This window comes from Apium graveolens, chromosome 5 (assembly GCF_009905375.1).
Source record: "Apium graveolens cultivar Ventura chromosome 5, ASM990537v1, whole genome shotgun sequence".
Lineage (NCBI taxonomy): Eukaryota > Viridiplantae > Streptophyta > Magnoliopsida > Apiales > Apiaceae > Apium > Apium graveolens.
Genome location: NC_133651.1, coordinates 251,123,575 through 251,140,548, shown reverse-complemented (window position 1 = coordinate 251,140,548; position 16,974 = coordinate 251,123,575). Strand labels below are relative to the sequence as shown.

At 34.0% G+C, this 16,974-nt stretch overlaps 1 long non-coding RNA gene across 1 annotated transcript; it reads left to right on the top strand.

Annotated features, from left to right (window-relative positions):
• The first annotated feature begins 247 nt into the window (after positions 1-247).
• LOC141723357 (uncharacterized) lies at positions 248-3,715 on the top strand. Its single transcript, XR_012576253.1, has 7 exons — positions 248-385; positions 1,222-2,057; positions 2,791-2,857; positions 2,956-2,994; positions 3,146-3,205; positions 3,292-3,401; positions 3,491-3,715. It is a non-coding gene; the product is annotated as an uncharacterized LOC141723357 (long non-coding RNA).
• The last annotated feature ends 13,259 nt before the right edge of the window (positions 3,716-16,974 follow it).

Sequence of the window (16,974 nt, the reverse complement as noted above, 5' to 3'; positions counted from 1 at the left end):
ACAACCATCCATAAAGCTTTTATATGAACAAATAATATATCAAACGTTCGTATAAAAAACACAAGATATTTATATTTTTATTAAATTTAATCTTTCAAAAAATTAATATTTTTTTTAAATTTCTTAAAATTTGCCCCAACATTTTGTTGAGTGGAAATAGTTATAGTTTAATTTTAAAAAAATGTAAATAAAATCACATAGTTTGACTTTATTAGGTAGTTAATTAGTGTAGGCGGGGTGGTTTTTAGATGATTTTTAATGTCTGAATATCAGTATACCTCCTGCAAACTTCCTTTTCATCAATACATGTTTAGTCAGAATCAAAGTGAAACTGTTCAACTCCACTACCGCTTCTGTTTGGGGAAATAGGGTTTTCACGATTCAGGTGTCCTTAACAAATCATTTTTCCTTACAAATTCTACTCTCAAATCTCAATTGCATGTCAATAATCTATGTTTTTGTATGTGTATCTTCTTCTTTGATAGAGACATGAATTCTGAAGTCAGTAAAATTATTTTCATATGCCGTAATTATGCTTGTTCGTACGTAAAAGGCCAATTGGTAATATTCATTCTATTCTCTTTTTCCAATTTTTATATCTTGAAAGCCCTTTTATAAATTTTGTTCACTGATATGCTTTTTTCACTGTATGAAATTAAGTTATTGTCAATGATTTGATCCAGTTTTTTGGACTTTATTGTTCATTGTAGAAATTACCGCTTATTTTTATCTAAAATATGGATCAAAGTTACCAAAGAAAGTCAATCTACATGTGACATCAAATGCAATATGGGTTGGTCGTATCTCTGAAAACCATGAGTATATTGAGGGTTTGGATGATATGATGGCCTTTCATAATATTAAACCATATCACGATGTATTAATGGAGTATATAAGTGTCGGAAACTTTAACACTTTAACGTAGAGATCTTTAATCCGTATCGTGTTCCAATTGATTATACTTTAGACCACAATGTCCGATTAGGTAATACTGATAATTTGGAAGCAATTACTGGAAATTATCAATTTAATGATTTAGAAGATGCATGCTTGTTTGAGTGCTACCGCTATAACGCTTACTACAATTTTGTTGGTATCCACACTATACGTATCGAGCAAAACCATTTGATAGAAGCATCTGGCATAAAAGTATATCTGATGAACAACAATTTTGGGTAATATTTTTGTGCAATGTTTAAGTTACTTTTTCTTCTTTTCTAGGTACCGTCACAACAAGCATGTTCTTCTTTGAAGTTGAATGAGTCTGCACAGTTATTGAAATTGGATTCGGTAAATTCAAGTGGTCCATTAAAATGAAATGGGTCAATGGTGAGGTTTTTTTGACAAAGGATGGACTGAGTTTGTTCGTAATTGTAATATTCATGAAGGAGATCACTTGGTGATTTCGAAGCAGCTTTCTAGCAATTCATTTAGAGTGGTACTTTTCTCAGACAATTTTTGTGCGGATTCATTACCTGATGGAGGTAATGACTATATCTTTTATAATTAAGTGGCATTTTTTAAGAAATGTTTCACATTTTCATTTTAATGTGTACTGTAGATGCTGCAACAAGTATTCCTCCCAAATTTATTAAAGTGATGCAGAGGAGTACAATAGAAAATGCTAGCCTGGTATTTCATATATATTATTGTACTTATGTGTTGGCTTACCTAAAATCTTTACCGAGTTCTTCTAAATAATTTAAATTTTACAGGAAGTGCCTCTTATTTTTATGCAAAAATTTGGACATAACATGACTCATGGTATTGTAGAGATTTATCTTGGTGGTGGGAAAGTAATGAACTTTAGATTTTGTTTATCAACACATAATATATTTGGTCTAAAGCGGTTTATGCAGAAGTATATGATTTTATGTAATCACATGTTCGTGTTCACTTATCTTGGAAGCTGCAAGTTGAGTTGGCAGTGTATGATTCTCAGTGTGGGACTCATTTTCGTGACGATGACGGTTATTTATGCCTTGATGATTTTGTACCGCCAGAACCTGGATCACAAGTGATTTTCTTATCTAGTGTTAGTGGCACTTTAATTGAAGGTATTTCTTTTATTTGTAGTACAAAGCACCATCATTTACATAACTTTGATTAAAATGATGAAGTTACCTTTCTTCTTCTTTGAAGATGATGATGATGACAAAGATGAATTTAATTTTGCCCCAGCTAATGTACTAATTAAATAGAATGTACCTTAATTGTTCCTTTTTTTGTTTTAAGTTGAAAGTACCCTAAGGTTGACAACTTACATAATATTTGTACTCATATATTTGTTCTTCCGGTAAGATTATGGCATTGATAAAACTGAGTCTAAGTCATTCTCAGGTAATGCTAGATATTAAATTTGGAAGAATAATTATATATAATAGTACATATTGAATTTGCAGTTATATACATTATAACAACCATTGTTTTTATTGATTTAAAGTGAACTTTATACACCTTCATTGCATTCTTTCTTCTTTGTATGTCGAGTCAAACATTCAGCTGATTGACATTGCCTCTTCTTCAGAGAAAACCAATAAAGGTGTGTGACATATCTTGTAATAAAAATACTGTTGTCCACCTATGTCAAATCATACTGGAACTTAGCCCATAGGCTCTGTAATTTATCTACTGCTACAACCTGGATCAGAAGCTACAAATTTATGTATTGTTACTACCAATTCAAATTAATATACAGAAGTTTTTGTTAGCAGTCGAAAGCATCATCATTTTTTTAAGCTACAAGTGATAGCTGACATAATACTAAAATAGTTACATTTATTCTTCTAGGCAGATGATGACGATGACGCCGAGGCGTTTAACTCTTCCTCGGCTAATATACAAATTGAAGAAGAAGGTACCTATATTGGGCATATACTGATTTTCAAGTAGAAATATACATAATTTGGACAACTTACATCATATTGCTACTCATATATTTATTCTTCTCGTTAGATGATGGGAGCTCTTCAACCGAGTTGAACTCTTCCTCAGGTACTATATTGCCTATATTGCCATTTTGCATGAATTCTAACATGTAATAGTAAAGATTGAATTTGCAGTTCTATACTTTATTAGAAACTTTTTTGTTTGTAATATTCCAAGTTAATTTTTTTTGTAATGTATTTTATTCACTTTTCTGTAGAAAGTGACTCAGACGTTGAACTGATTGATATTTTCTCTTCTTTAGAGGAAAGTAATGAAGGTCCGTAATAATCTTATTTTTAAAATTAGTATTGTCCACCTCTGTCATACGTACTGAAATATATTAATATGCTCTGTAATTTGTAGATGAAGAACAACAACAGATGGTTAATGAAGACCAAATTTTTGACGAAGAACCAGCTTCTTTCGTTGTTGTACTTAAAGATTCTCATCTGGACAATAAATGTCTTGGCGCTGTAAGTTTTTTAATACTTAAGGATTGTCATGTTGACATTTTCTATTATCTACATCTATTTACAGTTATGTATCTCTTGTTATATTGTAGTATATTGTGACCGATCTAAGGCCTATATATTCTAACTGGGATAGAAGAACCAACACAACATTGATGTTGGGTGGGAGACAGTGGGCAGTGAAAGAATTGCGAGTAGCACGTCAGTGCCATTTTGGAATTGGATGGGATGAATTCATTGCTGATAATGAATTAGGTGCAAATACTGAATTGTTGTTTGTATACTTGGGTCAATATCGATTCGAAGTCTTAGTTCTTAATTAGTGCGTTATTTGTGATTAAGTAGTGGTATGTATTGATGAATGGTTCACTTATGCAAACAAATTTTTTGATGAGGCATTGCCAGATAATTTAAGATTGTTTTTTCTTGTTTTAAGCAATTGATTTATAAACTTTTTTAACAATGCCATGTACTATCATCTTTAGTTGTACAGTATTTAATCTGAATTAACATTGACTTAAACATCAAGTAAAATATTAACATTGTGATAATAATAGTAGTGCCTTTACTTGAGCAATTAAATAAATTTTTCAGAGACTACTAATGTGTATGAAGAAAAAAAATTGTCTTAACTGATAAAAAATTGGATTATTTTATTTGATATAAAATAATAGTTTTGTTATTTGTAGTTTATGAGAGTTTAATTAATTTTGATTTTATAATTATATAATTAATTACAGAATATAATGCATTGTTAACAAATTTTATTTTAAAACTAAAACTTAAATTAATGAAAAAATATAATTTAATTAAAATTTATATAGAAGTATATTGAAGAGTAAGAAGTGCCGGATCCAGAAGTTGATACTATTTTAATCGATGAAAATACTCGATTCTAAGAATTCGTGGACCGTTTTAGAAAAATAAAAATTAAAGAGGGACATATTGGACTTAGAGATGCATTAATTGAGCAATTGTGAGAAGAATATACTAATTCGGGAAATTATTCTGTACCCAAATTTTTTTTAGGTTAATTATTGCAATGAATGTATTTTTCGTGAATGAAGTGCAAAATTTTAATATTTTTATGTGTAATATTTTTTTTGATTTACTTAATTTATGAAATGTTATATAAATGGTTAATAATGATTAAATAATATCATTTAAGTATAAATTACTTAATATGATATGTATATGCTGAGTATCTCTTTAATGTCACTTGTATAGTTTTACTAATGTATTCTACATGTGTATATTATACAGATTGGGATGCATAACTTTCATTCAAATATACCAAATGTTAATATACGCTATATTTATAGACATATTTATTCCAAATTTGTTTACATTTATTTTTATATGTAAATGTCAATTGGATCAAAAATTTAGATCACACTATTAAAATTGCTTAGAAATTTGGATCAATATTTGGATTAGTTGCTGATCCAAAATTGAATTATTGAATCAGAAATGTTAGAGATGTCCTTAGAATTTTACCAATTTTATAAATATTATATACACTAATTGGGCGAGTTCATGGTGAATTAAAAAATAGAAACTCAGTTAATTGGGCCAGCCCATAGCCCATCACTAAGCAACGCCGAAGTAGTACTGCTTTCAGATTTCACATTAATTCATTTGTATTTTCATCAAAAAGGTTTTGCACAGATGTTCCAACATAACTTCCCACAACTTGTTTTAATTGAGAAAGTAGTAGCAATATTATATTAACCAAAGAGCAGTTTCAATTAGCACATTCAGTAATCTATTTCTGCCAACCATAATCAAGGTACATAACTGAACCATGAATTACTATCAATAATTGCCCATGCTTAACAATTCTTTGAAAATTATGCTATTAATTTATCACTTGTACTCAATTCATGCAATTAATATAAGTTTTTCTGTGAATAGGGTTTAGAAATGGAGACGCAAGAACAGAAGATATGTTTTGTTTGTTGTAACTATGCATCCTTATATGAAGAAGGCAGATTGGTATTAGTTTGCCCTTCTATTTTATTGACAATTTCTTTGCTTCAATTTTTAATGTACAATATGATATAATCTTTTCTTGTAGAAATGACCAATACCTTTTTATTTGCAATATGGGAAGCAATTACCAAAGAAAGTGTTCTTACATATTCCATCAAATTGAATATGGAGTGGTGAAATATTTGAAGATACTCGATGCATAAAGGGTTTAGAGGATATGATGCAGTTGCACCATATTAAACCGTATCACATTGTACTGATGGTATATAAAAATGCGGGCAGGTTTGATGTTGAAACTTTTAATCCATACTGTGTAGAAATAGATTATAAATTTGACTAAAGCAACCTACTGAGGTAGAAGTCAATGAAGTCAAAGTACTGAATTCTGAGATAGAAATCAACATGCTCTTTAAATGTTTTGAGTATAATGCTCAGGATAATTACGTTCCGTTGTATAAATTGCAAATTTAGGCAATCGACTTGACAAATGCCAATTACAGTAAGGTATATTCTTTGTACTGTAAACATCTTTCAAATTTTATGATTACTCTCTAAAATTGCTATCATTTTTTGTAGGTTCTTTCATCAAATGCATGCTCTTCTTTGAACTTAAAACAATCTGTTCCGTTTATTGTTGTTTAATTTGACAAATTCAAGTGGACAATCAAATTAGAATGGGTAAAAGGCGAGGCCTACTTCGACAAAGGCTGGTTTCAATTTCTTCATGAATGTAAATTATTGCGGGGTGATGTAGTAATTTTCTCAAAGATGAACCCAAACAACATATTTGAAGTTATTCTATTACCACAAAATCTGAGTGCTGCTTCACTTTCACATTGAGATAATGACTGTTAACACCAAAAGAAATTGATGTTGTTCTCTTATTTTTAATCGACATAGTACTTGATTTTATTTTTTGGAATACTGACAATAATTTTATGTCATCAGTTGGTGGTATATTTAACTTTTATCCTAAGGTTTTGAAGGTTATGAATAGGAGTAACATTACAAATGGAGTCATGGTAAATTCTATGTACCTTTGTTAATACAATTACCTCATACATATCCTGTATTGCATTCTTATTTCTGTGACCAGAATCTTATGACACTGAAAAAAAATTCAGGAAGTGCATCAATTGTTTATGGACAAATATTCTAGCCTATTATCTGGTACTTCTATAGAGGTGGATGTTGGGGGTGGAAAGATAATGCACTTCCATTTATATTCTAAAACTAACAAAATTTATGATTTAAAACGCTTTATGTGGAAATATGAAATCCTACATAATTACATTATTCTTTTCACATATATGGGAGATATGAAGTTCTCATTGATGGTGTTTGACAGTCTTTGTACGGATCATTTCCGTGACATGGACGAAAAATTAATAATTGACGAATTCGGTAAACCAACTCATGGATCTATTGTGATTGACCTGATAAAAGGTATTTGATTTTTTTTAGTATCACACATTGCCTTCATGTATTGCAATAGTGAAATTATATTAATGACATTACTTTTTTGGATGTGGAAGATTGTACTGAAGTGGTAGATAAGCTGAAGTTTTTGGCACCTAATGCAGTACATACCACCTCATTTAACATCAATCTATTCAAGTTGGCGTCGACGCACAATGGTAACTTTAATCTGTAGGGGCAGATATTGGAAGGTAGAAGTCATCCGCAATGAAAGAAGTTGTAGATTTGGCAGAAGATGGGATGATTTCACAACCGATAATCATATGGAAGAGGATCAACAATTGACATTCAAATACAATGGAAACTATGTGTTCAAGGTCACAATAACTGATTAGATATTATTGTTTCAGCAAGAAGTAATCTCGATCGAAGGATTCACTTTAACTTGGATAACTACAAAAACAATCATAAGCACTTCATATTTGTTATTTAAATTTATTGCATCTTTCTGCTATAATTGGAGTAATTTCATGGATAACGTAATGCTTAATATATATAAATATACAATGCACTGTTAGCATATTAATTAAGGTTCATATTTTTATTCCCAAACAATGCAACAAGAATTACAGAAGGAGGGGTTAAATGTAATTTTGGCTCCTTTTTAAATTTTAAGATTGTTCTTACTTAATATATATATAACAATGTTTGATTTTGCAAGAAGTACGGAATGAAACTTGAATTGAAATCAAAACACAAAGTAATCAAACACAAAGCTTTAAAACTTTCTGGTGGATTTGAACTTATCCACCAGAGATATATATTAGTATGAGAACTCTGTGATGATTGAATAGCACACAGCTACTTACAAGTGAACTTACAAACTTATAGAGAAATTCTTAGCAAATACAGCTTTTTCTATCTCTCTGAAAAATAATGCTACTCAGTTAATTGTTCTACTTGCTTCTTCTTGGTTAATATATATCACCAAGTTCTATGATAGTAAGATAAGATAATAAAACAAAATTATATCTAGTCTAACTTCATTCTACTACATTACTTTATCCAACATCTTTGAATATCTTCATATTTGCATGGAAATGGTAATGCTTCTTTATTTTCTGAATCCTGCAATTAGGCTGATACATTCCATTTGCAAACACCCGACGTATGTGACTGTGTTATCACTGTCAACTGCTAATTTGAATATTATCATCCGTCGGGATTATGTTGATCATCCATCGAGAGCCTTGTTGATTATCCATCGGGAGCCTTTGTAGATCATCCGTCGGGAGTCTTTCTGTCACTTGACTCCATTTCATTTATACAGAATTACAAGACATCTTATATTTATAATTAGCCAACCTATTCTGCATATCAATCTAGTAGTCAACATGATTTAAAGAATCTTACAGTGTCTACTCAACTAATACAATGTTGTTTGCAGAAATATGCTACAAGACTTATTGTTACATAAGCTACACTCTCGATGGATGTCAAATTATCATCTGTCGGGACTATAAAGTTCATCCCTCGGGACTATATTTGAACATCCGTCGAGAGCTACAATAACACTAAGTTAAATCTACTAAGGTGTTTTATTTAACTTATCATCAAGTTCACAACATATTCCTAACAATCTTCCCTCAATTTATGTCTACTGGAATTGTAGTCATAAATTAAGAGAAACTTGATAATAACAAAACACCCTAAATGTACAGATTGAATAATAGTAGATGAAACTAGTAAGTGCTACAATTTATTGAAAATTGGGAAAAGTAAAGTGTACAAAGAGTTCTCACAATCATTATCAAGGTCCTCCTTTAGTCTGAGCAGATGTTTTCTATTTCCTTAATGGTCTTGATTTCTTCCCAAGTTTTCAGTCATTTTCTTCTATTTAATTTTGGAGCTGCCTGTGGAATTCAAATTCTTTAGCATTTGACAGATCTAGCTTTTCTTGCATTTTTAGTAGAGTCTCATTGCTTGAGATGCTCAATTGGTCATCCAATCTGAAGAATCTTTTCACACCTTTGTCATCCATGAATTCCATTAGCTAGTAAGGCCTCAAGTGCACTAAACTTCCTGTGAAGGGAATTATTAGAGTTCTTGGAAGTGCATTTGAGGCTTTTCTGCTCCTCAATTCTTCTATCTTCTTTAGAACCAATTTCTTGGCTGTCACATTGAATCCAAAATTCTTCTTGAAGGATAAGAAGATATTTATCAAAATATTACAACTTTCTTGGAGAATCCTGTGAAGGGTCCATATGATCTCTCTACCACGTTTGTATTTGAATACCAGTCTTTCAGGGAGATGTCTGTGAGCATCAGTCCCTCTTACTTCTTCCAATTCATCCAAGTAGATATTTATATCTGAAAATTCCTTGATGTCACAGATATATAGACGATCTCCCTTGTTGACAGTTGGTTTAGCTTTGGTTAAGGTCTTGGTTTTGAGTTTCACAGGCTTGACCTTCTTGATTACTCTTGTCTTTGTCTTCTTTGCTTTGATGAAAATTGGTAAATTTAGCTTAGGTATAGGCAAACTTTCCCAGTCTATTGGCTCATCCTTGGGAACTATAGGCTCACCATGAAAATTCTTTATTAGATCCACCTTAAATTCCTCATGTACCACTAAGGGCTTGGATGTTTGAGTTGAAGTTGTAGACTGTTTGGGAATGTAATCTTCTATTTCCTCATCACTGAAGTCCAATTTTCTTTTGGAATGGAGCTTGTATCTGAACTTCCTTTTCTGTTGAGGTTCCTTGTGCATTTTCTTATTCTGATCTTCAGCTATTACAAGTTGCTTTTCAGAGATTTCAGTTACAGCTTTCACAGCTTGAAGCTTGGCTACTATAACAACTTTCTCTTTCTTCTGTTTGAGCTTCTTAGCATCTAAAGCAGCTTGCCACTTTTCTTGCTTGATTCTTTCTTTTTCCTCCTTTTTAGTTGCTGCAAACTGAGGGTGTACGACCACTTCTTTTCATCTTTGAAGAATGCAATGGACCTTGCGAACAACTTCTTTTCATCTTTGAAGAATGCAATGGACCTTGCGAACAACTTCTTTTCATCTGGTTTTGGAGTCTCAAACATGAGATCCAAGGGATTCTTGTCTGATGACTTTGGATAATTCCTTTTAGGCTTCAAAACCAGGTTGGCTTTTGGAGACTTAATGCATGAAGTTTGTCCCTTTTCCAAATAACTCAGACTCATTTCATTAACAGAAATTTGCTTGACTTGAGAGTAGTGATGAAAGATCTTGTCCGGTTTCTTTATCTGGCCAAATTTCTTCTCAATTTCTTTATCAATCTTCTTCCATTTATCATTTAATTCCTTTTCAGATGCTACAACATCAAGCTTTTTGAAATCTGACTTTGAATTCAACTTATCAGCTGCTATCTGGATCAGATCAATGCTGTCCAAAACTGGTGGCTTAGGGTAAGTAATTTCTGGAATAATTACTTGACTGACTTGTATATTGAGCACACTCACCCCCTCACATGTTGGCTCTCCTTGACTAACTGAGACTATTTGATCTTTCTCCCCCTTTTTGTTAGCATCAAGTTGAGTGGAGGTAGAAGTTTGTGCATCCACTAGCTTTTGAAACAACTGGGTTTGTTGAGCTTGATGTAAATGAATTACAGTGAGAGAGGCTTCCCCTGCTTTTAGTCTTGTATCCAAGGAGTCTACTTTGGTTGCAAGATTAGAGTTTTTTTTCCAGTTGTCTGTTGATGTCAAACATGGCTGTGTTTGGAAATTTAACATCCAACCTCTCAGAAACATCCTTCTTGACCTGATCAATCTCTGTTTTTATTGCAGTGACATCCAGATTGTGTTGAAGAGATTGAATTTGGTGCAGTTGGAAAGAATTGAGATGAGCTTGAAGAAGCTTCTTGGTGTGAGCATTGTGGTGGCTTGAAGAGATGTCTGTGTTTGTTGTATAATATGGAAGAGAGTAGTCTTGAAGTGTTGCTCATCACATTCCTTGGAAAACACCCAAGATGGAATGTTTGATCTTGAGCTAGGGCCTGCTTCTCCCCCTATGTCCATTAGCTTTTCTTCATTTTCATCTTCATCTCCAAAGAAGTCTTCAGAACCACCAGTTCCATAATCAACATCATCACCAGCTGTGGGAGGCATGGTTGAGATGGCATCTTTGGCTCTTTGCATGGAGGCTGTTGTATGCACCAGATTTAGCATTCTTTCTGCATCACATTGTCCTGCTTAGCTAGAACTTGATAGGTTGAGACAGGGTCAGTAAATTCCTCAGCTTCATAAGAAACAAAATCTAAGACAACTTGATATTCTTGCTGAATTAGTTGTTTCTTTTCAGCCTCATTGACATCCATTAATTCACTTACAATGGGCTCTTCCCATTCAGATGTACCTTCTTTTCTCTCAATTTCTCTCTGTTCTTGCATCAAGGGCTCCCCTTGGCTCACCACCCTCACACCCTCACCTTCACCTACTAAGGTGGAACTCCCCTCACTCACTTTTGCCAGACTGGAAGAAATAGTCTGCAATGTTTCTCTCATTTCCTCTCCTTTTGCCTGAGAGCAACTCATCCTCTCACTCTGTTCAGTCCCTTCCCTCAAACCTAGGAGTGATTGTACAACCACTAACTCTTCTACACTTGAAACAATTTTTAAAAATTCAGCTTGTGTAATGAGTACCAACGGATGAGGAACATCCGTCGGGGTAGTAGTTAGAATAGCCGACGGATGACTGCTGTTAGGCATATCCGTCAGGATACAATCACTAACTGACGGATGAAAAATATCCACCAGTATAGAAGAAATGATAGAGTTTGGAGTGGAAACTATTATGGACTCTGTGCAGATTGATGAAAATTTTGGCACAGAAGTCTCAACACTTCCTGAAAGAATTGGCAAGTGAGCCAACAGATCTTCTAAAAGATGATGCTCACTTGCATTGAATTTTTGCTTCTCCAACATAGTTAAAGAAGGAGAATCAGGGATTGATGTGTTAATCATATCCATATCCAGTGAGTGTGTGGGTGAGTTTGGTGTGTTTGGTGCTTCAATAGTCAAAGATTTTGGCTGTGACTCCACATTTATTGGAGCCATATCAAACTGAATTTGAGATGGTGCAGTGACTGAGTCTTTAGCTGCAGTTTGCACTGTGTGTGATCCCTGTGCATCCCCAGTGTGTTTATATTTCTTCTTTCTGGCATAAGTTTGGGGTGAGCTTGTGTCCTTTACCCTTTTGGCCTGTGCCCCTGGCTGAGAGCTTTATTCAATAGTCACATCCTTTTGGGAGGATACAACTAGCAATGAGCTATTGTCCTTATTAATCACTGCAGTTTGTTGGGAAACTGCAGTGTGGCTAGGCTGGGATTCACTCACCTCTCCAACCTTATTCTTAGGGCTTCTTTGATTTTCACCCTGTCCCTCACCTACCTCACTCTCCTTCACACTCCTCTCTTGGTGTTTGGTGGATTTTGCAACTGGTTTCTTTTGAGAGAAACTAGAGGGGGCTTTCTTTGATTTGGATTTAGAAACCTTTGGTTTAGTGGATTGGGTAGGCATATGTTTGGTCACATTCACAGATGCCATTGCCACAGTTGAAGGCAAAAAAAAAGGTGGTTGAGAGTAGTGGCAGAGACAGAAACAATTACCTCACTTACCTGAGGCAATTCCATAATAGGAAAATAGACCAGGGGCACCTTTTTGTGGTGATCAACCCTGTTTAAATCTGCAATCACTCTTCTTTCCTGAACCCAACAATTTAGTTTGTTGGTTGGGTTCTCAATTACAAGATTCTCACAAATATGGTTAGCAATAATCATGAAGAATCTAGCATAATAAATATTTTTATTTCTATTTTTGATTTCCCCTAACTTGTATCCTAACTCAAACATGATGGCATCACTAAAATTGTAGTACTTATCAGTAAGAAGCATGTAAAGCATTATTTTGTTGACAAAATCAAAGTTACTTATTTTACCAGAAAACACCTTGGTAACTACATCACATAAATAATTCCACTCTTTTCTAAGACCTAGCCTCCTAATTTCACTTAACTTAGTGGTAGGAAGTGCATAGCCCAAAGAATTTAGCAAATTAACTATATCAGCATCTGTGTGTGGCTTAGTAGTAGTGTTATCAGGAATTTAAAGCATGCTTTGATAATATCACTTTTAATGCAATGTTCTTTACCTTTAATGGAGAGAGTGATGGTTTTATCATTAGATTGATATATAGCAGTGGTCCACATCTCTTTCACAACTTCACAGTAGATAGTGGGTGATTCCAGCATGGCATAACTGAGCTTGCAACCTTTCACAAAATCCATCATTTTGTGATAATTCTCATATGCTGGAATCTCTTTGTTCACTAGAGCCACAAAGCTGTTCTTCTCATATATAAATCCTGACTGAGACATGATCTTTACTACTGGTGCCATTGTTAAAGCAAGGAAATTGCAGAAGAAAGGGGTTTTGCTTTGAGAGAGAAGAGAATAGTTAATTGTAGTAGGATAATCAAAATCGATGGATAATGAACATCCGTCGAGATGTAAATTTTGACTTAGCCAAAATTTCATCTAAAACAGAAAAATCAATTAAGTTTCTGGCTGCATTACAACTTGCAAAATTATCAGAATTAATTTAAGAATAATTAAGCATACCTAACTCACTTACCAACCTAGTAAATGTGGATTTATCAAGTGGCTTGGTAAAGATATCTGCAAGCTGCTTTTCATTTGGAACAAAATGAAGTTCCACAGTACCATTCATCACATTTTCCCTAATGAAGCGGTACTTGATGTCTATGTGCTTTGTTCTTGAATGCTGTACTGGATTTTCAGCGATGGTAATTGCACTTGTGTTATCACAGAAAATAGGAATTCTGTCCACTTATAGACCATAGTCCAACATTTGGTTTTTCATCCATAGAATCTGTGCACAGCAACTACCAGCAGCAATATAATTAGCTTCAGCTGTAGATGTAGAAACTGGATTTTGCTTTTTACTGAACCAAGATACTAGCTTGTTTCCTAGAAGTTGACAGGTTCCTGTTGTACTTTTTCTATTAATTTTACAACCTGCATAATCTGCATCTGAATAACCAGTTAGATCATAGGGTACCAAATGCCAAGTTTTGGTGTGCCCTTGAGATATCTGAAAATTCTCTTAATAGCTACTAAATGAGATTCTCTAGGATCAACCTGAAATATAGCACAAAGACAAGTAGCAAACATTATATCAGGCCTACTAGCTGTTAAGTACAAAAGTGAGCCAACCATGCCTCTATAGCTTAAAATATCCACAGACTTTTCAGTAGTGTTTAATTCAAGTTTAGTTACAGTGGCCATGGGAGTTTTTGTAGATGTGCAATCCATTAGATCGAACTTCTTTAAAAGTTCATAAATATATTTGGTTTCACTAATGAATATTCCATCACTAACTTGCTTAACTTGTAAATCAAGAAAGTAAGTTAATTCTCCCATCATGCTCATTTCATACTTACTTTGCATCAATTTGGCAAACTTTTTGCAAAATTTTTCATCTGTAGAGCCAAATATAATATCATCTACATAAATTTGAACAAGTATACTAGAGCCATTTATATTTCTAAAGAATAAAGTTGTCAACAGTACCTCTTGTGAAGTGATTTTATAAGAGAAACTTTGACAATGACTCTAGGTGCTTGCTTTAATCCATAAAGTGCTTTTAAAAGATAGTAGACATATTCTGAAAAATTTGGATCTTCAAAACCAGGAGGCTGACTGACATAGACTTCCTCCTTCAAATCTCCATTCGAGAAGGCGCTTTTGACATCCATTTGATAGACTTTGAAATTGGCGTGGGCTGCATAGGCTAAGAAAATTCTGATGGCTTCAAGTCTTGCAACAGGAGCAAAGGTTTCATCAAAATCTATTCCTTCTTGTTGACAATAGCCCTTAGCAACCAATCTAGCTTTGTTCCTGACAACTATGCCATTTTCATCCATCTTGTTTCTAAATACCCACTTGGTGTCAATTGGATTCTTTCCTTCAGGCTTGGGTACCAGCTTCCATACCTTGTTCCTTTCAAACTGGTTTAGCTCTTCCTACATAGCTAAAACCCAATCAGGATCCAACAGAGCTTCTTCTACTTTCTTTGGTTTTCCCTTAGAAAGAAAGCTGTTATACAGACATTCTTCTTGAGTTGCTTTCCTTGTTTGAACTCTAGAAGATGCATCACCAATAATGAGCTCAAAAGGGTGATCTCTAGTCCATTTTCTCTGTTGAGGTAGATTAGCTCTAGATGAGGAGGCTTCATCATTGTCTTGATGTGTGACTGAGTTTTGATTAGAAGAAACTCCCTCTGAGTTTGTGAATCTTTGATTTGAAGAAAGAGTTCTTTCTGTAGGTGATCTATTTTGACTCTCAGCTTCTCTAATTGTTTCGACAGAAATGCACTTTGTATCTCGACGGATAAAGTTAATTGTCTACCGGCGGATGATGCATTATATAACTCGACAGATGTTGAATTTTGAGCATCATTGGAGATTGTCTTTTCCGCATTATCCTTAGCCATTATTTCTTGATCACTATCATCATCACTGTCTTCACAAGTCATCTCCACATTGTCAAATTTGAGGCTCTTATGGAAATTTCTATCTATCAGTCCTTCAATCTTTTTATCATCAAACACAACATGTACAGATTCCATAACAATGTTGGTTCTTAGATTGTAGACTCTATATGCTTTCCCAACAGCATATCCAACAAAAATTCCTTCATTTGCTTTGGCATCAAACTTTCCATGTTGATCAGTTTGATTCCTTAAGATCTAGCATTTACAACCAAAGACATGTAGAAAGTTTAATGTTGGCTTCCTGTTCCAGAACAACTGGTAGGGAGTCATGCATTTGGCTTGATTGATCAAAGAGATATTCTGAGTGTAGCATGCAGTATTTACAGCTTCAACCCAAAAATATGTTGGTAACTTTGATTCTTCCAGCATTGTTCTTGCAGCTTCTATGAGAGACCTATTCTTTCTTTCCACCACTCCATTTTGTTGTGGAGTTCTGGCTGCAGAAAACTCATGCATGATCCCATTTTCTTAACAAAATATTCTCATCACAGAATTCTTGAACTCAGTTCCATTTTCACTCCTGATTCTTCTAACCTTGAAGTCAGGATGATTGTTAACTTGCCTTATATGATTGGTGATGATTTCACTAGTCTCATCTTTTCACTTTGGAAAATATGTCCAAAAGAACTTTGAAAAATCATCCACAATTACTAGGCAATACCTTTTCTTTGAGATAGACAACACATTTACTGGTCCAAACAAGTCCATGTGAAGTAACTGTAAAGGTTCTTCAATTGATGATTCAAGCTTCTTTCTGAATGATGCTTTAATATGCTTTCTCTTTTGGAAGGTATCACACAATCCATCCTTTGAAAACTCCACTTGAGGAATACCTCTAACCAAATCTTTCTTGACTAGCGAATTCATGGTCTTGAAGTTTAGATGGGACAACTTCTTGTGCCATAGCCAACTTTCATCTTGACTTGCCTTGCTAAATAGATAAGTAACAGATTCTGCATTTGATGAGTTGAAATCATCTAAGTACACATCTCCTTTTCTCACTCCAGTGAGAACCATTTTATTTCTTCTCTTGTTGGTCACAACACAGGCTTCATAATCGAAAGTGACTAAGTTACCCTTATCACAAAGCTGGCTGATACTCAACAAGTTATGCTTGAGTCCATCCACTAGGGAAACCTCTTCAATGATGACATTATCCTTTGAAATCAAGCCATATCCCACAGTATAACTCTTGTTGTCATCTCCAAAAGTGATACTTGGGCCAACTCTTTCCTTGAACCTAGTGAGCAAGGTAGAATCTCCAGTCATGTGCCTTGAGCACCCACTATCCAAATACCAAAGATTCTTTCTGTTTCCCTGCACACATCAAAATCAAATCAAGTTGATTTTGGTACCCAAGTTTCCTTGGGTCCTTGTTAGCCTTTTTCTTTGGTTTCTTAGGTTTGACCTCATTTGACTTGGGTATTTCAGATTCATCCTTAGTCATTTGAGTTTGGCCTTTGAAACCATTCATTGAAGCAGAATTATCATGCATATTTTGATTAACAGGAAAAGGCATGCTATGTGCAAACATGTTATTCCAGTAAGGCATGCTAAATGGCATTT